This window comes from Callospermophilus lateralis, assembly GCF_048772815.1.
Source record: "Callospermophilus lateralis isolate mCalLat2 chromosome 10 unlocalized genomic scaffold, mCalLat2.hap1 SUPER_10_unloc_2, whole genome shotgun sequence".
Taxonomy (NCBI): Eukaryota; Metazoa; Chordata; class Mammalia; order Rodentia; family Sciuridae; genus Callospermophilus; species Callospermophilus lateralis.
This window is the reverse complement of record NW_027510152.1, coordinates 228,780-248,119: the sequence shown is the minus strand read 5'-3', so window position 1 is coordinate 248,119 and position 19,340 is coordinate 228,780. Positions and strand designations below refer to the sequence as shown.

The window sequence follows — 19,340 nt, the reverse complement described above, 5'->3', positions numbered from 1 at the left end:
TAGCTGGGAAACTATGAAGAGCACTAGGGAGGAACAGCTTGCACATAAGGGAGGGCACAACCACTACCAGCCAGGTGTTATGCTGTGTGAAAAACCACTGTGAAATGTACAAGCTACAAGAATATGAAGAAGGAAAGCCTGTAGAATATTTGGGTAAACGAGTGATGGCTATTCCTGAAAAATCTGGTTGATGATCACCCATTGTTCCCATACATTGGAAAGATTTCAGTAAAGCTCAGGGTTCCCAGCTGCGAATACACAATAACAATAGTTTGATATATGTCTTCAGGTTCATTATAAGAAAAGTTACTTTTTTAACAGCAACAAGAAACTCCAAAGGAGCTTTGTCACAGGCACTAAGCTTTCCTTACTGGGAAACCCAACATACCTGCAGGAGGATCTGTTTCCCTGATGATGTCAATAATGACCTGAGTCAAGTTCAAATTGCTTAAAGAGGAACAAAAGGAGATAGGTTCAAATTTGTTCTGTAACTTAATTTGCATGAAAATATGAACTTAAAAAACAAATGTGGGCACAGACACCTGAACAGAATGAGGATCAACTTTTCCAAATATTCTTCCTAACAAAATGCCCATTAGACACAACCATTATTAGAAAAAATGGAAGTAGAATTTTAAAATGAATAATAAAAAGAGACCAGATGAATGGACCATATATTCTATCTGCTCAACTATTGAAAATTATATTCCTAGATTAGGGGCAAAAAAAGGAAACCAAAATCAGGTTCACTTGTCTTCTCATGTGAAGGTGATACAGGACCACTGCCCTCTCACTATAAATTGGCTACTGGGCAGAACACACAATATGGAGAGTCACCATTCATTTTTAATTTGAGAGATTAAATGTAGGACAATGAAGATTTCATGAGAAATTACAATACATAGTTGTGGTAATATAAGGTCACCCCTGTTACTTTCGAGTTTATGTAAAATTACTTTTTAATTACTGAAAATTTAGAATGTCGCATATCAATGAGCATTCCATTTTTTCAAAACATGAGAGAAGCCAAGCTGAGCATATTTAATAAAGAGGAGACATGGAAAATAGTTACTTCTCTAATGATTTGTATAGGACTAAATAACATAGAAAACAGGAGCTAGCATAGATAGCATATGCCGCTGTCCCGAGAAAATTAAATAGGAGCCTGAAATAGTGGAAATTTCTTATGGAAAACAAGGATTAATTTTCTAAGTCTCAAACAAAAGAATGATACATGCTAGGAAGATTTCCTTCATTGCATCTCATTGAGCACCGTTGTCTGGTTGAGTGCCCTGGTTAATGATGGATGGCTCTTCTAAAGCTACAAAAACCCTCACTAGGACACCCAGTTTGCCCCTTCCTCCTTCCTACTAGAAGCCCATGTATTCACATCCTACATTTGGGGAAACAGAGAAGAGCTTGGCTGGATGGATGCCAGCAACTTGGTGCACCTGAGAATAACCTGCACACTTTTAAGGAAAGGGTGAGGTGAGCTCATCTCTCTGTAGCCTGTCATTTTAGTGTCTATAATTAGATGACAGGATCCCACTGGGAAGCCCAGGACAATGGAGTCCCCAGGGGAACATATCACTTGCACCTTAAATGGATTCTTTTCTGGATAATAGCCACCTGGGGAGAGGTGTGCTCAAAATTTCCTCCAAGTTCCTTTCACAAAAAAAAGTCTGTCCCAATTATCTGGAAACCCCAAGTTCTCTCACTTCCATCCAAAGTTCAAATTTGCCCATACCCATTCCACATGTCATGATGCCTGGAATATGGGCAGAGTCTCCTCGTGCCTCCTGTGGCTCTGAAGGTCCTCTCTCTACAATGTCTGATAGGCACCCTATTTCCCCACTCCATTCTCATGTCGGTCACCTGAGATTTTACATTACTGCTCATGTGCACCAGGACTTCCATACTGAAGATTTCAGGATCCAAGCTGTGGCATCACATGAAAGTGCACTTGAAAGGAAATTGGAAAAACAGAGACAGAGCTGGAGTCTGTGAGCTGCAGTCATAGCAGCAGATGGAACATCCTTGAATGCAAGGGCTCTCTTGTTCACCAAGGAAGTCCATGTAACAGGGTAGAGGAGTGTGTGGCTGCAGAGGCACTAATCAAGACCTCCAGAGACCAAGCAAGTATTGGGCCATGGAGCAAGTGCAAGGCTGCAATATATGCACTCACACCCAAGGCTATGCCTATGGGGTAAGGGGTTTGTCGCTCACTTGCCTAGCATGGAGGAGTGGCCTGATACTCAGATACCCTTAACATATGCCATGTATGAAGTACTCCATGCACTTGTCCCCACATCTCCCCCCTCTGACTGTGCTGCAAGGATTTCAGCCAGCATTGCTGTTTTCCATTCCCTGGCCTTTACAGGATTACATAAGTGTCACACAACACAGGAAAATATTATCACTATCATAAATAGTAGGGCCAGGGTAATAACATTATACAACTTAGTTAATTTGGCTATCAGGTTTTTCCAATGTTCAGTCAATCCCTGGTGCTGCAGTCCAGCTGCAGCAAAATAACCGGGGGATGACGAACAACTTGTGTACATTGATACAGCAGGAGTGGGAGCTGTTTATTGTAGGACAACAGAGGTATTTATACATTACACACAGCTTATCTAATTAACATAAATTAGATACAGCAGTCAACCAATAAGGAATTTCCACACGTAATGGCTCAATGGAGTTACTTCACAAACCACTCCCTCTGGCAAAATGCCAGGTGCCATCCAGACTTGTTTACAGACTCTAACATTTGCCAGGTGCCATTTTGACTTGTTTTCAGACTCTAACACCCTGGAGGAAAGAGGAGGTTGTCAAGATAGATACCTTCGTCTCATTGGTTTTGATTACTGACGTGGTAAGGTTATGCATAGTCATAACATAGTCAGCATCCCAAGCCCCCTTAATATACTGAAAAAAATTAGAGAGGTGTAAGGTTACATTTTCAGACACAGAATATTGGGTGGCACAAATGCTATGGAATTCAGGGTCACAAGTGAGATATGCAACATAAATAGAATATCTAGTTGTTCCTGGTGGAGGTCTAGTTCTTGATGAATGACTAAAATAGCAGCTCAGGACATTTTATTTAGGTCATTTTGAATGACAAGGGCTTCTGCCATAGCAGTAGACACCTTGTCCATAGTCTGAGCCATCTGGATACTCAAAGTGAGCAAAGCAGTGACAGTGGCTGTGGTGGCAATGGTGGCTACCAGGGCGATAATCCAAGCAATGACAAGGCTAATTGCATGCCTTGTCCAGTGCAGGATCTCCTTCAGAATGTTCTTCGTCTCCATGTCCGAAGGACCCCTGCACTCTCTGGACAGGCTCACTGGAAGCCAGATTTCTGGGTACACTCTAAGGATAAATATTATTTTTAGTTTTCATAGCAGGAGTTAGACAATTTATAATACAGATGGATGTATTGACTGCACAAGAGATCTCTGTATGAATGATATTTATGTCATCAGTATCATTGATTATTAGCATGGCAAAGGTTGGTGTACACAACATGTGCATCATGGATATGGGTGTAATTTGGCACAAAGCAAATCCATGGTCAGAGTCTGGACTCACTATAGACCCATTCATCCAGATGGCTGCTGCTGTTTTGATGGAGCTAGCAGCTAGCAATATAGGTATGATACCCATTATGCCATACTGATTTCCTGCATAACAGTTGGTAACAGCTTGTCCCATGAAGCAGGTACTGCAGTGGCCCATATGGTTTTGGGGCACATCAGCTACATTCCAGAGAGCTGTACCCACCCAGGTGCATAGATATTTTTCTTCCCCAGAGAAGTTCCTCTTATCAAGGAGATGAGGTATGTCAGTGACACGTTGATTCCATGGCATGCTATCATTATCTGAGGGGGGGTTTTCCAAAAAGCATTGTTGGACATGTTGGCCACCAGGGTTTCTTTCATTTGCCATGGGGGAGTCTATGGCTTTAGGTAGCACTAACTATTACTCTAAGCTCAGTGAGAGATATCCCAACATATGCCTGATTATCGTTATCTACAACAGTTTCATGCGCAATTGTAAAACAGAGGGGACTGCCTGGATCATAGGTTTTATTATATACTATGGATAAAAAAATGGGCAGAGTTGGTGTGGCAATTCTGGCATTCCAGGGTACGGTCACATCCTGGATGGATAGCTCAGGATCAATAAGGTTGGAATTATTAGAGAAGAGCTTAAGGAAACCCCCTTCCCAATTAGCAATTGCTAAAGGTAATGGAGACCAAAGAGACCAAAGCCCAATTTACCTGATGGGAGTCTTCACTGTTGTCAGTGAACATTGCACACAGTAGGACCACCATCATAGTAGGCTCAGGGATGGTGTTGCCATCAGGCAAAAAGACCAATCTGGTGGCTTGTTCAACAAGACCTTTAAGATCACCCAGGTTACTTTATGTGAGGTCTGTTTTTGTTGAGTCTCTTGCTTGGAGGTTTTTCCTCCAAAGTGAATTCCTTCAACCTCTTGGTTTGTAGCTCTGGTGGGTGTAGGGCTAGACTTTCTGGCAGGCACCCAGATGCAGTGAGACTCCTGTTAACATATGCAAACCCTTGACCCTTGGTTAGGAGGGGCCCTGGATCATGCCATGCATTTGTGATGGGATCCTTCCATGAGACCATAAGTAGATGGGAGGGCCCTGTGAGGGAGGCCCTATGTTAATGGGCTTCTGTTTACATAGAAAATTTTGAAATTGAAAGAAAATTTAAAGCAAATAAGGTTTTGTTGAAGACATCAAGAGGGGACTTGGTATAGTTTGCCCTCTCTGGCTTGGGGCATGGTCTGTAAGTCCTTTCTATGATGTCTTGAGCCTGTGAGTTGTAGGGGATCTCAGCTAAGTGTTGTATATGCTGATCATCATTAACCACCTGAAATGTCTTGCTAGTAGAGGCTGGCCCTTTGTCAACTTTAATAGACATGAAAACACCCATAGTTCAAAACATTTCAATAAATGGGAGATGATCTTTATTGTGGTTTCTCCTGTGGGGGCTGTGGCCATCACACAGCATTGATAGATATCAATCATTATGTGAATCTATTTTAAATTTCCAAAAGAGGCAAAATGAGTGACATCTCTTTGCCATAAAGCATTCAATTTTAACCCTCAGGGATTCACTCCAGCAGGTTGTAAAAGGCGAATGGGGAGAAAATGTGCACATTTTTGGCAGTCTCTGACTAGCTATCTGCAAACCTCCTTAGTCCTGCTTTTATGCAACAGCCATGGCTGAGTCCATCAGAGAGTCTTGAACTGCTTGTGTCCCTATATCCTTGGTGGCCAAAAATTCCGTCATCCAGTGTGCCATTGTGTACTGGCACCCCTGCTGCTCTATGTTCCTTATTTAGTCTGTTCCAGATCAACTCCTTGACTATGGCCACCCAGGCTCCTTCATGAGATACCTTTCCTTCTATCACCTTGTTTACTCTGTCAATAAACTGTGACAAGTCCTCAGTGGCTTTTCTGCCTTAAGCCCTGTATAGAAACTGGACCTCTCCAGCTGGTAACTTCTTCCAGGCTTTTAAAGCACAGAGTCAAACCTGATTGAAATAATTGGGCCAACTTGTGGCTTGTACCACAGGGGAACAGCATATTCCCCCTCCCTGCAAGCATTCAGCTGGGAGGTTAACATCCATGATTTGGTTGTGATCCCCCGGCTATTCACATTCATCATAGAAGAATGCCATCCACTTCAAGAATGTTGCAGGCTCAAGAGTGGCTCTGGCTCTGGGAAGAGTAGGTATGGAAAGTACCCATGAATTGACCATGAACTCTACAATCTTAAAAAAAAATGCAATGCCTTCTATGGTGTTGTTAGGGTGAGCACACCAGTACACAGCAAGTCTCAGGGGAAACGGAAATGTTATACCCATTTAAGGGCAATGACCCTTTCCTGCCAATCATATGCAATCAAAAAGTCACTCTTTTTTCTTAAATTTCACCCTTTAGAACCATGAATAGCTCTGTTTCTTTAATTGGCCAACATCAGTTACCATAATGTCCTTCAGGGTCATCCACACTGTGGTGAATGGCAGAATTTGCCACTGTTAAAAGACTCAGCATGTTGCCACAGTTTCTCTGACCATCTGTCCTTGGGTGGCCTCAAGTACCTTCACATCTTGGCTGCTGTGAGTAAGACTGCCACCAACAAGGGAGCACCATGTCCTATAGCAATGCTGACTCCCAGGTAGGGGCATGCATGATCACAGGGCATGACTGCAGCACAGGAAGGCCCCACCCCTTGTTCCTGGAGCACACCACCCAGACCGGTTTCAGAACTATGGAAAATTAACCATCATACCCTGCCAAGAGTGCATATATTTGAGAATAATGGTTGTCTTTCTTTTCACATGATAGCCATCCAAATTGATGTGACAGGAAATCTTATGGTGAATTTTATTTGTATTTCCTTGAGAACTAGTTGATGTTGAACATCATTTTATTGCTTCTTGATCATATCTGTGTCTTTTCATGGATGGGACATCTGTTCAAGTCTTGTGCTATTTTGAAAAAAGGTTATGAACATTTTTACTAAATTCTAGGAGGTTTTAGTAAATGTTCAAAATTAATCTCTTTTCAATATGTGATTTGAAAATGTGTTCTCCACTCCATGGGTTGTCTGTTGACTGCTGTTTATCTTTTTGCTTCAGAAGCTTTTTTAGTTTTACATCATACCATTTGTGTATGACTGAGTTGGTTGCCTATTCTTTTGGTGTAATATCCAAAAAAACCATTTTCTTTTTTTAAAAATTTTTTATTAATTTTAACAATAAATAAATAACAGGGAATGCATTATAATTCTTATTACATGTATACAGCACAATTTTACTATATAAAATATGTTGACACCAATTTTTGTCTTCATATATGTACTTTGGATAATGATGACCATCACATTCCACCATCCTTGCTAATCCCCTGCCTCCTCCCTTCCCCTTCCACCTCTCTGCCCTATCTAGAGTTCCTTTCTTCCTCCCATGCTCCCCCTCCCTACCCCACTGAGTCAGCCTCCTTATATCACAGAAAACATTCAGCATGTATTTTTGGGATTGGCTAACTTCACTTAGCATTATCTTCTCCAATGCCATCCATTTACCTGCAAATACCATGATGTTGTTCTCTTTTATTGCTGAGTAATATTCCATTCTGTATATATGCCGCATTTTTAATCCCTTCATCCACTGAAAGGCATCTAGGTTGGTTAGACAGTCTAGATATTGTGAATTGTGCTGCTCTAAACATTGATGTGGCTGTGTCCCTGTAATATGCTGTTTTTAAGTCCTTTGGGCTTAGACTGAAGAGAGGGATAGCTGGGTCAAATGGTGGTTCCATTCCCAGATTTCCATGGAATCTCCATACTGCTTTCCATATTGGCTGCACCAATTTGCATTCCCACCAGCAGTGTATAAGTGTACCTTTTCCCTACATCCTCGCCAATACTTGTTTTCATCTGTCTTCATAATAGCTGCCATCATTTTCTATTCCAGTATCCTAAAGGTTTTCAACCTTTTGATTTTTACAGATTTATAGATTCACTTATCCCATGTAAATATTCAATATGTCTTGAGTTTAATGTTTGTGTATGGCTGTAGGATAAGGGTCCTCTTTGATTCTGTGCATGTGAGTATTTTTTTGAACAGACCCTCCTTACTACATAGGCTATATTTGACAGTGCTTTTAAAGATGTCTTAATGAGAATGTATCTGGACATTTCTCTAGGCAGTCTGCTCTGTTCCACTAGTTTATATGTTTACTTTTATGCCACTACCATAATGTTTTCTCTGTGTGTGTGTGTGTATGTGTGTGTCTGTGTGTGTAATGAAGTGTTGATGGTGAACTCCAGGGCCTTGTGCAAGCTAGGCAAATTCTACATCTCCAAGATCCATCCCAGCTCCTCCACATGTATCAATGACTATCACATTATCACGTATTTTAAAATCAGAGTGTGGTTTTATTAGTTTTGCTTTCTTTATCAAGATTACTTTAGCTATTCAGGGTATTTTTATGGTATCATATGGATTTTCACTTTCTTATTTCCTATTGCTGTAAAATATGTCACTGAGATTGGAATTGGATATCGAGTCTGATGTGTGTATAATTTGATCATGTGGACATTATAATGTTGATCCTTCATATCCATAAATATGATGCTTTTTTCCTCTTACTCATAGTTAATTTAATTTCATTCATCTTTATAGTTTTTCAGGGCACAGGTCTTTCTCTTCCCTGGTAAATTTATTTCTCAGTCTTCTGCTTTTTCTAATCCTATTGTTGAGGGGATGTTTATCAGGGCCAGCTGGATCCTATGGATAAATCCCAGGCCTTCTTGATGAATGATGATGCTTTAAACATGTATAAATCCAATCTGCTCACATTTTTCTCAAGTTTTTTTTTTCTGTCTGTGTTCACTAGAGGGGTTTGGCCTGTGCTTTTCTTGGCTTACATTTGTGTATAAGTGTGTCAACCTTATAAAATGCATTTGGAGATCCTTCTTCCTCCCTTGTTTGGAGGAGATAAGAGGCTTTGGTGTTAGCTGTTTTAAAACCTTGGTAGCCTTCCACCATGAAGTTCTGGGTCCCTGGACTCTTCTTTTGAGGGAGGGGATGTGTGTGCTACTGGTTCCATATTCTCAATCATTATTGTTCAGTTCAAGTCTGTTATTTTTTTATTCCTCAGTTTTTGGAGATGGTGCATGTCTGGGGATCTGTCTGTTTTTATCTGGTTATTGATGGTGTGAGTGGAGTTGTTCTCAGCCCTCATCTATGGTCCTCCCCACCACCCGTGGTTGCAATTGGAATGCTCCTGATTTCATTTCTGATATTGTTACTCTTCCCTTTCATTCTTTCAGCCATTCTGCATTGAAGATTGTCAATCTTGTTTTCCTTATTTAGGAACAACACCTTGGTTGGGTTGATTTTTACTACTGTTCTGAGTGCTTTTCATTTGTTTCTATTCTCATCTTTATTCTTGTCCTTGTTCTGGATATTTGGGGAAATGGCTTTTCATGTTGTTCCTCCAGTTCCTTAAAGAGTCCAGTTAGGCAGCTTGTTTGGAAATGTTTTCTTTTTACAACATGAAATGTGTTGCTCTACGACTCTTCACACTCCCTGCATGGGGTTCCCTGAGGTCTAGTGTGTGGTCTTCTGATACATGTTTTCTCAAGAGCTTTTCTGATTCCACTTTTGAATTCTTTTTTACATTATTGTTTAAAAGGCATTGTTTAAACTCTCCCATATTTGTTCTTTTCAGTTGTCCTTCTTTATTTTAATTTTAATTTTAATTCTATTGTGCTTCTAAAGATACTAGATGTGACCTCAGGGTTCTTTGCATGAAGGAGGCTTGTTTGGTGACCTGGTGTTGTCCTCTTGCTCTGAGCACATCACAGTCCTGTATTCTGCTGTTGGTTGGAACTTTTCTATGTGTCCTAGATCTTTTTGTCCCTGTAGTGTTTATGTCATGATGTTAAGTATAATTTTTTTTGCTGTTATTATATTGCTGTTAATTTATCTTGAGTTTGGTCCATATTTTATTCATTTTCTTCCTGACATTATGTCAGACATTTGTCACAAGGATACCTTCTTGGTGAGCTGATGCTCTTTCCCAGTATGTGATGGCCTTCTTCTCCTCTGACCATGGGTGACCTAAAGTCCAGGTTCTTTATTCAGGTGCCCGTGCTATGCTGGTTTCCTTCTTGCAAGGTGCATCATTTTCCTGACCTGTTATTTTCTGTGTGTCTTTACAACTCCAGGGCTTGTATTTCACAGAGTTTACATGGGTGGGTTTTTTTTTTTTTTTTGGTGTGTTTATGAAGACACCCTAACTTGATAGTGGAGATTTATTTATTCACACTTAACAGGTGTTGATACTGACTTAAATCTCCATTTTTCTCATTGGTCTCTTTTCTGTAATTCTTTGATTTCTTTAATATTCTATTATTTGTTCTCAGTTTTTTTAAGTTCTAAAAACATATCCTCTGCTTCCTTTACTTCTTCAATTTTTTTCTACAGTATTTTTTCAGAATATTTTACATTTAATTGATTTCTCTCATTTAAATATACTATATAAAAAGTGCAAAATTTTTGCAATACTAATCTCATGATTAGGAAAATTTCCATGGGGTGACCTACCGATTCAATTTGGTGTTTTGACTTCATATACTTTTCTCCTGAAATCCTTCTATTGGAGCTACCTACTACAGTGTTTAACGTCTTTGAAAGGCTGAGCAGCATAGAGTGGGTACTTAGCAGAATCTGTAGAAAGAACAGTTTTCGTGGAAGAGACTTAACGATTCATACTTTTCAAAACCAGTCTTACAATAACTGGGACAAATCAGTCATAACTTTTAAAACTCACCAAATTATATATTGTGGCCCATTGTGAATCTTATCACTTAGTTTTTAATTTCAGGACAAATATTTTCCACAATGGCTTTATGATAATTAAAAACACGTTTATTGTGGAAAATATATGTATATATCTAAAATGTAACAAAATACCAAATATATAAATATAACAAATAAAATGTGACAAAACACCAAATATATAAAATAAACATTGTGACTCTTTCTTCAGTGTACAGTCATGGATTGTCTGTTCACATGATTCCATGAGTTCTTGGCATTTTTCTTCTTTTGAAGTAGAGATTAAAAATTTTCCACTGTCCACTTTGTTGGGTCCCTGGAATTCCATTCTATTTTTCTGTCCCTATCAATTTGGCTACTCCAACTTCCACCTCCTTTAAGTAAACTTATATAATATTTGTTCTTTTGTGACTCACTTGCTTTAGTGAGTAGCTTGAAGCCTCAGCTATGTTGCACTGTGTGCCCAAATCTTCTTCCATTTTCTAAGTTCCTAATACTCCAGTGTCTGCAGAAGCTATGTATTGTTTGTATATTCTTAAGGTTGTAGGTACTGAGTTGTTTCTACCTTTGAATATTTAAAACATGGATTTATGAGCAGTTTTATAGAAATAATGTTTTGAATCCCTGCACGGAGTATGTGTGTGTGTGTATGTGTGTGTGTGTGTATGTGTGTGGTGTGTGTGTGTGTGTGTGTGTGTGTGTGTGTGTGTGTTGGATCATGATCTCAATGAACATTACTGCTATGAGGAAAAAAAAGAAAATTCATCCAAATGTATCTTTATTCCACATGAAAACTCAATTCTGGTGGGGGGCACAGTGGTGTCTTCCTGAAATCTCAGTGACCTAAGAGGCGGAGGCAGGAGGATCACAAGGGTGAAGCCAGTCTTGACATCGTGGGAAGAACCTGTTTCCAAATATAGAGTAAAAAAAGACAGAGTGTAACTTGGTGCTGGTACACTTACCCACAAAGCAATCCCCAGCAAACAATAGTAAAATAAATGATCCCAGTGTTTTACCTCACATTCCCGAAAACCTGTCCCCCAAAACAATCCCCATGCACTGATTCATCTCAACACCTCTCAGCCTTGGCTAGATTACATGTGCCATTGGGACCTTCACAATGGCATACTTAATCGTTCTTCTTCAGTTTTCTTGTGTGTTAAGAATTATGGAGCTGGGGTTTAGGCTCACAGGTAGATCATTCACCTAGGATGGGTGAGTCATTGGGTTCAATCTCAGCACCACATAAAAAGAAATAAAAGGAAGGCATTCTGTCCATATACAACCACAAAAAACAAACTTTAAAGAAAAGAATTAACAGCCAGTCATGGTGGCACACTCATCTGATTCCAGCAGTTTTGCAAGCTGAGGCAGGAGGATCACAAATTGAAGGCCAGCCTCAGCAACTTAGCAAGGCCCTAAGCAACTGAGTGAGACCCTGTCTGAAATTAAAAAAAAAAAAAAATTGGATGATGTGGCTCAGTGTTAAGCACCCCTGGGTTTATTTCCTCTTAAAGAATAATAATAAACATTAGCACATATTTTAAAATATATTTCTTTCCTATTACTACATGTGTGAGGTTTTCTGGGGCAGGACAGAGTCTCGCTTGATTTTCATGTTGCTGATCTTGTTTGTCAGGTACATCATAGTAGCTCTCCAGTTTTAGGTGCATTTGAGTGGGGTTGCTTGCAGGAAATTGGAATGGGCCCACCCCAAATCAAGAGTGTCACAGATTAGACATGCCCCGAGGTTATTTCATGTCAGCACCATGTTAATTCTGGCTTACTTTCTGCCAGACCAAATATCTGTAATATATAAACAAGAAAACGTGGGTGTAAATTCTGAAGTCTGATGCCTGAATTTACTTGTGTTATTTTCCATTCACAGTCGCCTCCCCTTGAGCTCTCTCTGATGCTGAGATACAGTCATCTCAGCTATCAACATAGTCACGTAAATTCTGAAGACATCATATTTGAAAAAAATAAAGTGTGTGCACCTACCTTGGAAGTGTTTATGGCACAAAATAAACTCCATAGTAGTGTTGGATTCTAAAGTTATTATCATACAGTTCTTCATGCATGTGACCTGGGAGGATCAATTTAGTTCTTTTAGTAATAGGTCTGTTCTGTTGCTACCTTACCAGAGAGGATGGAAAGTGGACATTACTCCTGGGCATGGTGGCACATGCCTGCAATCCCAGCAGCTCAGACAGCTGAGGCTGGAGGAGTGCAAGTTCAAAGCCAGACTCAGTAACTTAACTAGGTCCTAAGCAAAACTCAGGAGACACTGTCTCTAAATACAATATAAAAAGGAACTGGGGATATGGGTCAGTAGTTAAGAACCCACGGTTAAATTTCTAGCACACACACCAAAATTAGAAATTTAGTGGAATATTTGCATAATCCCTTTCAGAGAACCTGGTTATATTTTTGTCTGCCCTTGGAATCCTCTGCTGTGGCTGGACATGTCACATTTTTTTTATCTTCAAGCCAGAAAAAATAGCCTATGTTAGAATATTCCAAAAATATTACCAAGATCAAATTTCATTATTTTTTCTTTTCAGTGCTTTCCATTTTAGCAGCAAATAGGACTGCAATTAAAATAGACTTGGTGTTGTTCCATTTGAAGGTTTTAATGAAAGAACAAGAATCTAGCCCAATCCTGAAACATGGGCTCAATGATGATAATACAAATTAAAAGGTGACCTTCCTTCAGACTCAAAAGGTCTAAGTCTGAAATTTATGATGAAAAATTGTTGAATGATCTGCTGGGACTATATTTCATAGAAAGTGTGTGCATTTCTTTTAATATCATCCAAGTGAGATAGATGATATTGTAAAAGCTTTTCAGTCATAAAATAATTTTTTTTACAGAAAATCAAGCATATGAGAATGGTTTATGTTATGGCTACTGGTTCTACCATGTAAGATTCTAAGGGGATGCAAAAAAATATTAATCACTCACCAACACTGGATACCAGTTAAGAATTCAGACGTGAGGCAGGTATTTAGTTAAAACATTTGAAGTGAAGATTTTCTGAAACAAAATTCTATAGAATTATTAGAAAAGGTAGCTATAATAAGATTAATAGACCCTGTATCCAAAATATTAATAGATTCCTGGTTAAATACATTTTATAGCCATATTCATACTACTATAATTTGTAAAGTTCTTCATTTAAAATAAAATCTTGTTTTTCTATTCTTGGTCTCAATAAAGAGAAGTCAGTAAGAAAAAGATAATCAAAAAGACAAAAATTCAGGTTTTTAAAAGAAATGATTACATAATATGACAGTTTTCTCTATTCACTCACCTAACTTATTCGAGTTGGTCCCACAATAACCCCAGGAACTCATAGTAAGATACCAAAGCTAAACTCACCTGTAAGCTTCATGGGTCATGAAAATGATAACTTGAGCCCTACATGTACTGATAACAGCATATTCTTGTTATTGTTTGTTTTTCATGTAAGATAATGTGTCCAGTGATCAAGTTTTTTCTTTTATATTTTTCTTTTTTCTTTTAGGTACAGGGATTGAACCCAGGGGTGCTTAACCACTGAGCCAAATCCCCAATAAGTTTTATTTTGTATTTTGAGACATGGTCTTCCTATATTGCTTAGAGCCTCACTAAGTTACTGACAGTGGCCTTGAACTTGCCTCCGATTTCTGAGCATCTAGGTCAAAGAATATTCTTGAATATATATATATATACATTATCATTGAATAACTACCATTTAAAAATAGCTGTAAAACTACCTTAGTTCATATGATTTCTGTGAAATACAAGTTTTTCTTTCATTCAATTTGAATCATTTAAAAAATTTGAGCAGACACCAAATTCTATTGTGTGCATGCCTGAATATGTAACAATTAATTCCAAGGTTATGTATTATTATAATGCACCCATAAAACTTAAAATAAATTAAGTAAAGCAAAAAAATTCAGCTGATAAATGAATAAGAATAAGAAAATGAGCTGTATAAATATTTGATATTACAGAGCTCTTGAAGGATTATATTTAAATAACATGAAAATCAGGGTCCTTAATGATATTAGTAACACTTCTGTCAACATAAAATTTTAGGGCAGTCAGGAGTCTACTTTAGGCCTTGTAAAATTGTGTTGAAGAAGTAATGTTTAAAATCTCAAGATAACATTTCCTATATAGATTACATATTAATGCAACTCATCAGTAAATGCAGTTTAGTTCAGGAGAGGTTCATTTGATGGATATCTCCAATGCAAAAAATTTGAGTAATTATCAGTAGTTCTAAATAGAAGTTCTAAACAGACTAGGCAGGAAATGTTGTCATGATGCCATACAGAACACAGCCTTTGGCCCTAGGAAGATCTTAGAGCTGATGTCTCTCCTGCAGATACCAACAACCTCACCAAGAAGCCCAATCTTTCTCCTCCCACAGCCTTTCTAGGACCCCCTGCCCACTGATTCTGCATCTCTGGATTCATGGTCACTTACCCAGATGGAGGTGATGGGAAAGACTCGCTGCACCTGAGAAGAACCTGTGCTGGTTTAGGGAAGGAAATTCTTTAACTCATCTCTCTGCAGACCCTGAATTTTCATGTGTGTAAGAAGGTGACATTGTCTCACCGGAGAGCACAGAACGATGGAGCACCCATTGGGACATTTCACCTGCCTCTTCATTTGACTTTATCCCCTGGTGGATAGCAGCAATCTAGGGAGAACTGGGCTCCAAACTTTTCTCTAAGTTAATTGACATAGGTATTAGGGATCAGAGTGCCCCAACCATTGAGAGTACATCAACTTCTCACATTTTGACCTCAGACAAATTCATCTAAGAATCACTTCATATTTTCAAGACCACTTTCTGCATCAGTTTTATGTACAAGGACACCCTAGAATAACAGGGCCATGAGTCTGTGATTATCTGTGATCCATAACACATCTAACAGATGTGCCCTTATGTAAAATACTTCAAGTGTCTTTCCCAAGCTTGTCCTGAGAGCAGACCAAATATGCTAATGAGTGAAAAAATAAAATTATCATTTTTGCCTGTTCACCACATTTCAGAAAAAAATGAACTCCCCCCCCCTATTTTTTTTATAGAATTTTTCTTTCAGTCAATTACTGCATGTCCTCCCTCATGTAGGGAATCTAAATATGTTGCCCACATAGAAGTGCAGCTCAGCAGAGGCCGGGAAGGGGCAGTGGAAGGAGTAGTCAGAGGAGGGGTGAGGGGCATCTGGGCACAGCTGCAGGGCTGGGGGTCAGCATTTCTCATGTCTATAGTTCAATGTGGTCGCCAGAGTCTACATCAGGTGATTACAGGTGACCAAATGAGAGTTTTGAGACTCTGCACACTAAGAAATTATACAATTTGAGATAATCAAAATGTTAATTCCCCTAAAGTGTTCAGCTAGCAATGTCAACATGTATTGAATTCTAATATGAGACTCCCTATGTTCAGATATTATGTCAGCTAAAGGTTAAAATAAAAAAAAATCTGCATGTCAATGTTTAAACAAAACCTGTACTTACACTCTGAATTCTCACATGGCAACAAAAATATTCATACATCTTTAAGATGTCAGCTTTTCTTAGCACTTTTGGTTTTTGTACCAGGGATTGAACCCAGAGCTCCTTACCAATGAGGTACATCCCTAGCCCAAATTTAATTTATTATTTTGAAACAGGGTCTCTCTAATGTGCTAGCTGGCCTTGAACTTTACATCCTCCTGTCTCTGCCTCCTGAGTAGCTGGGAATTCCTTATTGTCTTTTACATCCATAGGCTCATGAACTAATTTAGCCTTAAGACTTTGATTTCAGGTGTTATTATGGTTCAGTATGTGAAAACACAAATTAAATCTCAATTATTACTCATAGGAGATGCTTAAATTAAATTAAATATATATGTTTTCCAGGAAAACATTCTGCCAGTAAGTCTTTTCAAAATTCTCTAGAATCAGAGCTGGAGATGTAGTTCAGTAGTAGAAAATGTATCTGGTATGTGTGAGGCATCAATATAATAAACCCAAGTATCATTTTTACATGTGGACCCCTTGAGTCAGGATAAATAACATTGCATTCTTGAAGGAAGATGGAAAACTTGGACTCCAAAAAGACTCATATTTCAAAGTTAGGTTGGATACTTACACTGTAAAAATTCCTCAAGTGGAGTGAATGTGTATATCTTTTAATTGTGGTTCTGTGTACCACGATGATTCCACGTATTTAAGGTTTTGTTTTGTTTGTTTTTGATTTGGTACTGGGGCTTGAACTCAGGGACACTGAACAAGCAAGCCCCATCCCCAGCCCTATTTTGTGTTTTATTTATAGACAGGGTCTCACTGAGTTGCTAAGTGCATCACAGTTGCTGAGACTGGCACTGAACTCGCAATCCTGTAGCCTCAGCCTCCAACCTGCTGTATTACAGGAATGTGCCACCATGCCTGGGTACCCATATTAAAGTAGAAAAATACTGAAATGTGTTTCTGCTAGTATTTGACACTGGACTTGGATCACATAGGTCAAATTGTGATTTGATAACAAAAATTCTTAACTTAGGTAGCTGTTTAGGGGAATCAAATCGTTCTAAAATCCACTCCATTTTCTCTGAACTGAGATTGCCAACAGATTGTAATTCTGGTAATTTTGTTAGCCTGTCTGAGTTAGTGATAGAGATGATCAACTATTAAGAGATTTCTATGAATGAGGATATGCAGAAGTCTAAAAAATTGAACAATTCCACAGAGATCCTACTGTGCAGCAAGTCTTCATGCACGGTATCTCGTGTACATACACGATGAGGTTTTATTCAGCTTATAGATGAGACGAGCCCAGAGCCCAGGCTCATGGGCTTCTCAAAGTTGAATACTTACCCTTTAAATGGAAGATTACATAGGTACATTCAAGCCATCTGACTTCAGAGGTTGAAATACTTAGCATTTTCTCTGTGAATGTATTAACAAAATTGCATGTGTTCATGAACAAACCAGAATAAAGGTAACAGGAATCTAATGTAAATATGCATGGCCTAAAACATTGAGACTCCTTGCTTAGGAGGGTTTTCTTTCTAATTAAGCCATCACAATTTCAATTGACCCAAAAGTACATAGTCCTTACTACAGGAAGGACACATAGGCCATTCTTGCACTAAGATATCACCAAGAAAAATTCAAGATTGTATCCGGGAAAGATTTTCTTTAACATATGACAAATTTTCTTTTAAAGAAGAGAGAGAGAGAGAGAGAGAGAGAGAGAGAGAGAGAGAGAGAGAGAGAGAATATTTTTTAGTTTTTGGCAGACACAACATCTTTGTTTGTATGTGGTGCTGAGGATCGAACCCAGGCCACATGCATGCCAGGATGCCAGGCGAGCACGCTACCACTTGAGCCACATCCCCATCCCAAAATGTGACTATTTTTAATGCACAGGAAATCACTTTGTACTTTGCATGAAATGTAATTCAGCCATGATTGGGAAATGATGGGAATAGAAAGAGGAAAAATGGTTTCCAGGGTGTGTCAGCAAAACTTCAGTTAGAGGGGAAAGTGGGCATTGGGCTAGGCCAACAAATTTTCCTCCTGGCAACAGTGTTGGCTGAGATGGATGAAATTTAATATTTGGGATAATGAAATTTCTTACTTTTCTCCTAAGACATGTACTTCATGATTCCTTACCCCAAAAGATGAGAAAGAAAAAAAACCACATGGTGCATGGCATTATTAACTTAAGAGGCACCTTTTACTCTGAAGTTGGAATTGGGATCTTGGCCAACACCATCCTCTTTCTGTTCCATGTCATCAAGTTCCTCTGTGACAAGAGGCTCAAGAACACGGACTGGATTATCAGTCTCTTGTCCCTAAGCCACCTCCTGATGCTGCCCACCAGGGGTTTCTAGCTGCAGGCACTTTTACATCTCAGGGGGGCTTTTGGGTGATGTCACATGTCAATCAATTGCCTACTTGTACAGGTTGATGAGGGGCCTGTCCATTTCTGCCACCTGCCTGCTGAGTGTCCTGCAGGCCATCACCCTCAGCTCCAGAAGCCCCTGCTTGGCAAAGTTCAAACCTAAGTCCCCACAGGACAGTCTGAGGTCCCTTATGTTCCTGTGGGTCTTTTATATGTCCTTCAGTGCCAACTTCTCCATCTCTGCTGTTGACAACTCCACTGTAAACTCACAGAGCCTTATATTCCTCAGTGACTCCTGCACTATCTTGCCCATGAGCTACTTCCTCAGGCATTTGTTTACCATACTGGGTGCCTTAAGGGATTTCTTTATAATAGGGCACATGGCACTCTCCAGTGGGTACATGGTGACCCTCTTGCATAGGCATAAGAGGCAGTGCCAGCACCTTCATGGCACCAGCCTGTCTCCAAAAGCCTCCCCAGAACAGAGGTCCATCAGGGCCATCCTGGTGCTCATGGGATTTTTTGTGCTCATGTACTCTTTGGACTGTGTCTTCTCCTCCTCAAGAACCATGTGGAACAATGACCCTGTGTGCTGTTCTGTCCAGATCATGGTGTCCAATGACTATGCCACCATCAGTTCTTTGGTTTTCATCTGCATGGCAAGAAAAAGTGTTGCCTTTTTGAAATGTTTGTGGAGGAAGGACAGTCAACATTGAATCATTGCATGATGGATCAGTTCTTGACTTGAGCTACCACACCGCCATGCACTGACGCATCATGGCATAGTGAGCTTGCTCTCCATGTTGGATGAATGCACAAAGTGGTTTTTAAAAATGATTACATTGAAGCTTGAAACTGAGAATACTAAGTACAGATTATTGTGCATATGGCTCCAACAAAGCTAATAATTTTATATTTTTGATTGATGTGTGGAAGGAACCCTAAGTAGTAAATATCACTTTTTTTTCTGAATCAGTCCATACATTTATAGGTATGTGAAAGACTGCAGCAGTTTTAATAAATCAAGAATCTCAGAAATCTCCTTTATGTCTAAT

At 39.3% G+C, this 19,340-nt stretch overlaps 1 pseudogene; it reads left to right on the top strand.

The window, feature by feature from the left end:
* Window positions 1-18,082: 18,082 nt before the first annotated feature.
* On the top strand, window positions 18,083-19,001 carry LOC143388252 (vomeronasal type-1 receptor 90-like; annotated as a pseudogene).
* The last annotated feature ends 339 nt before the right edge of the window (window positions 19,002-19,340 follow it).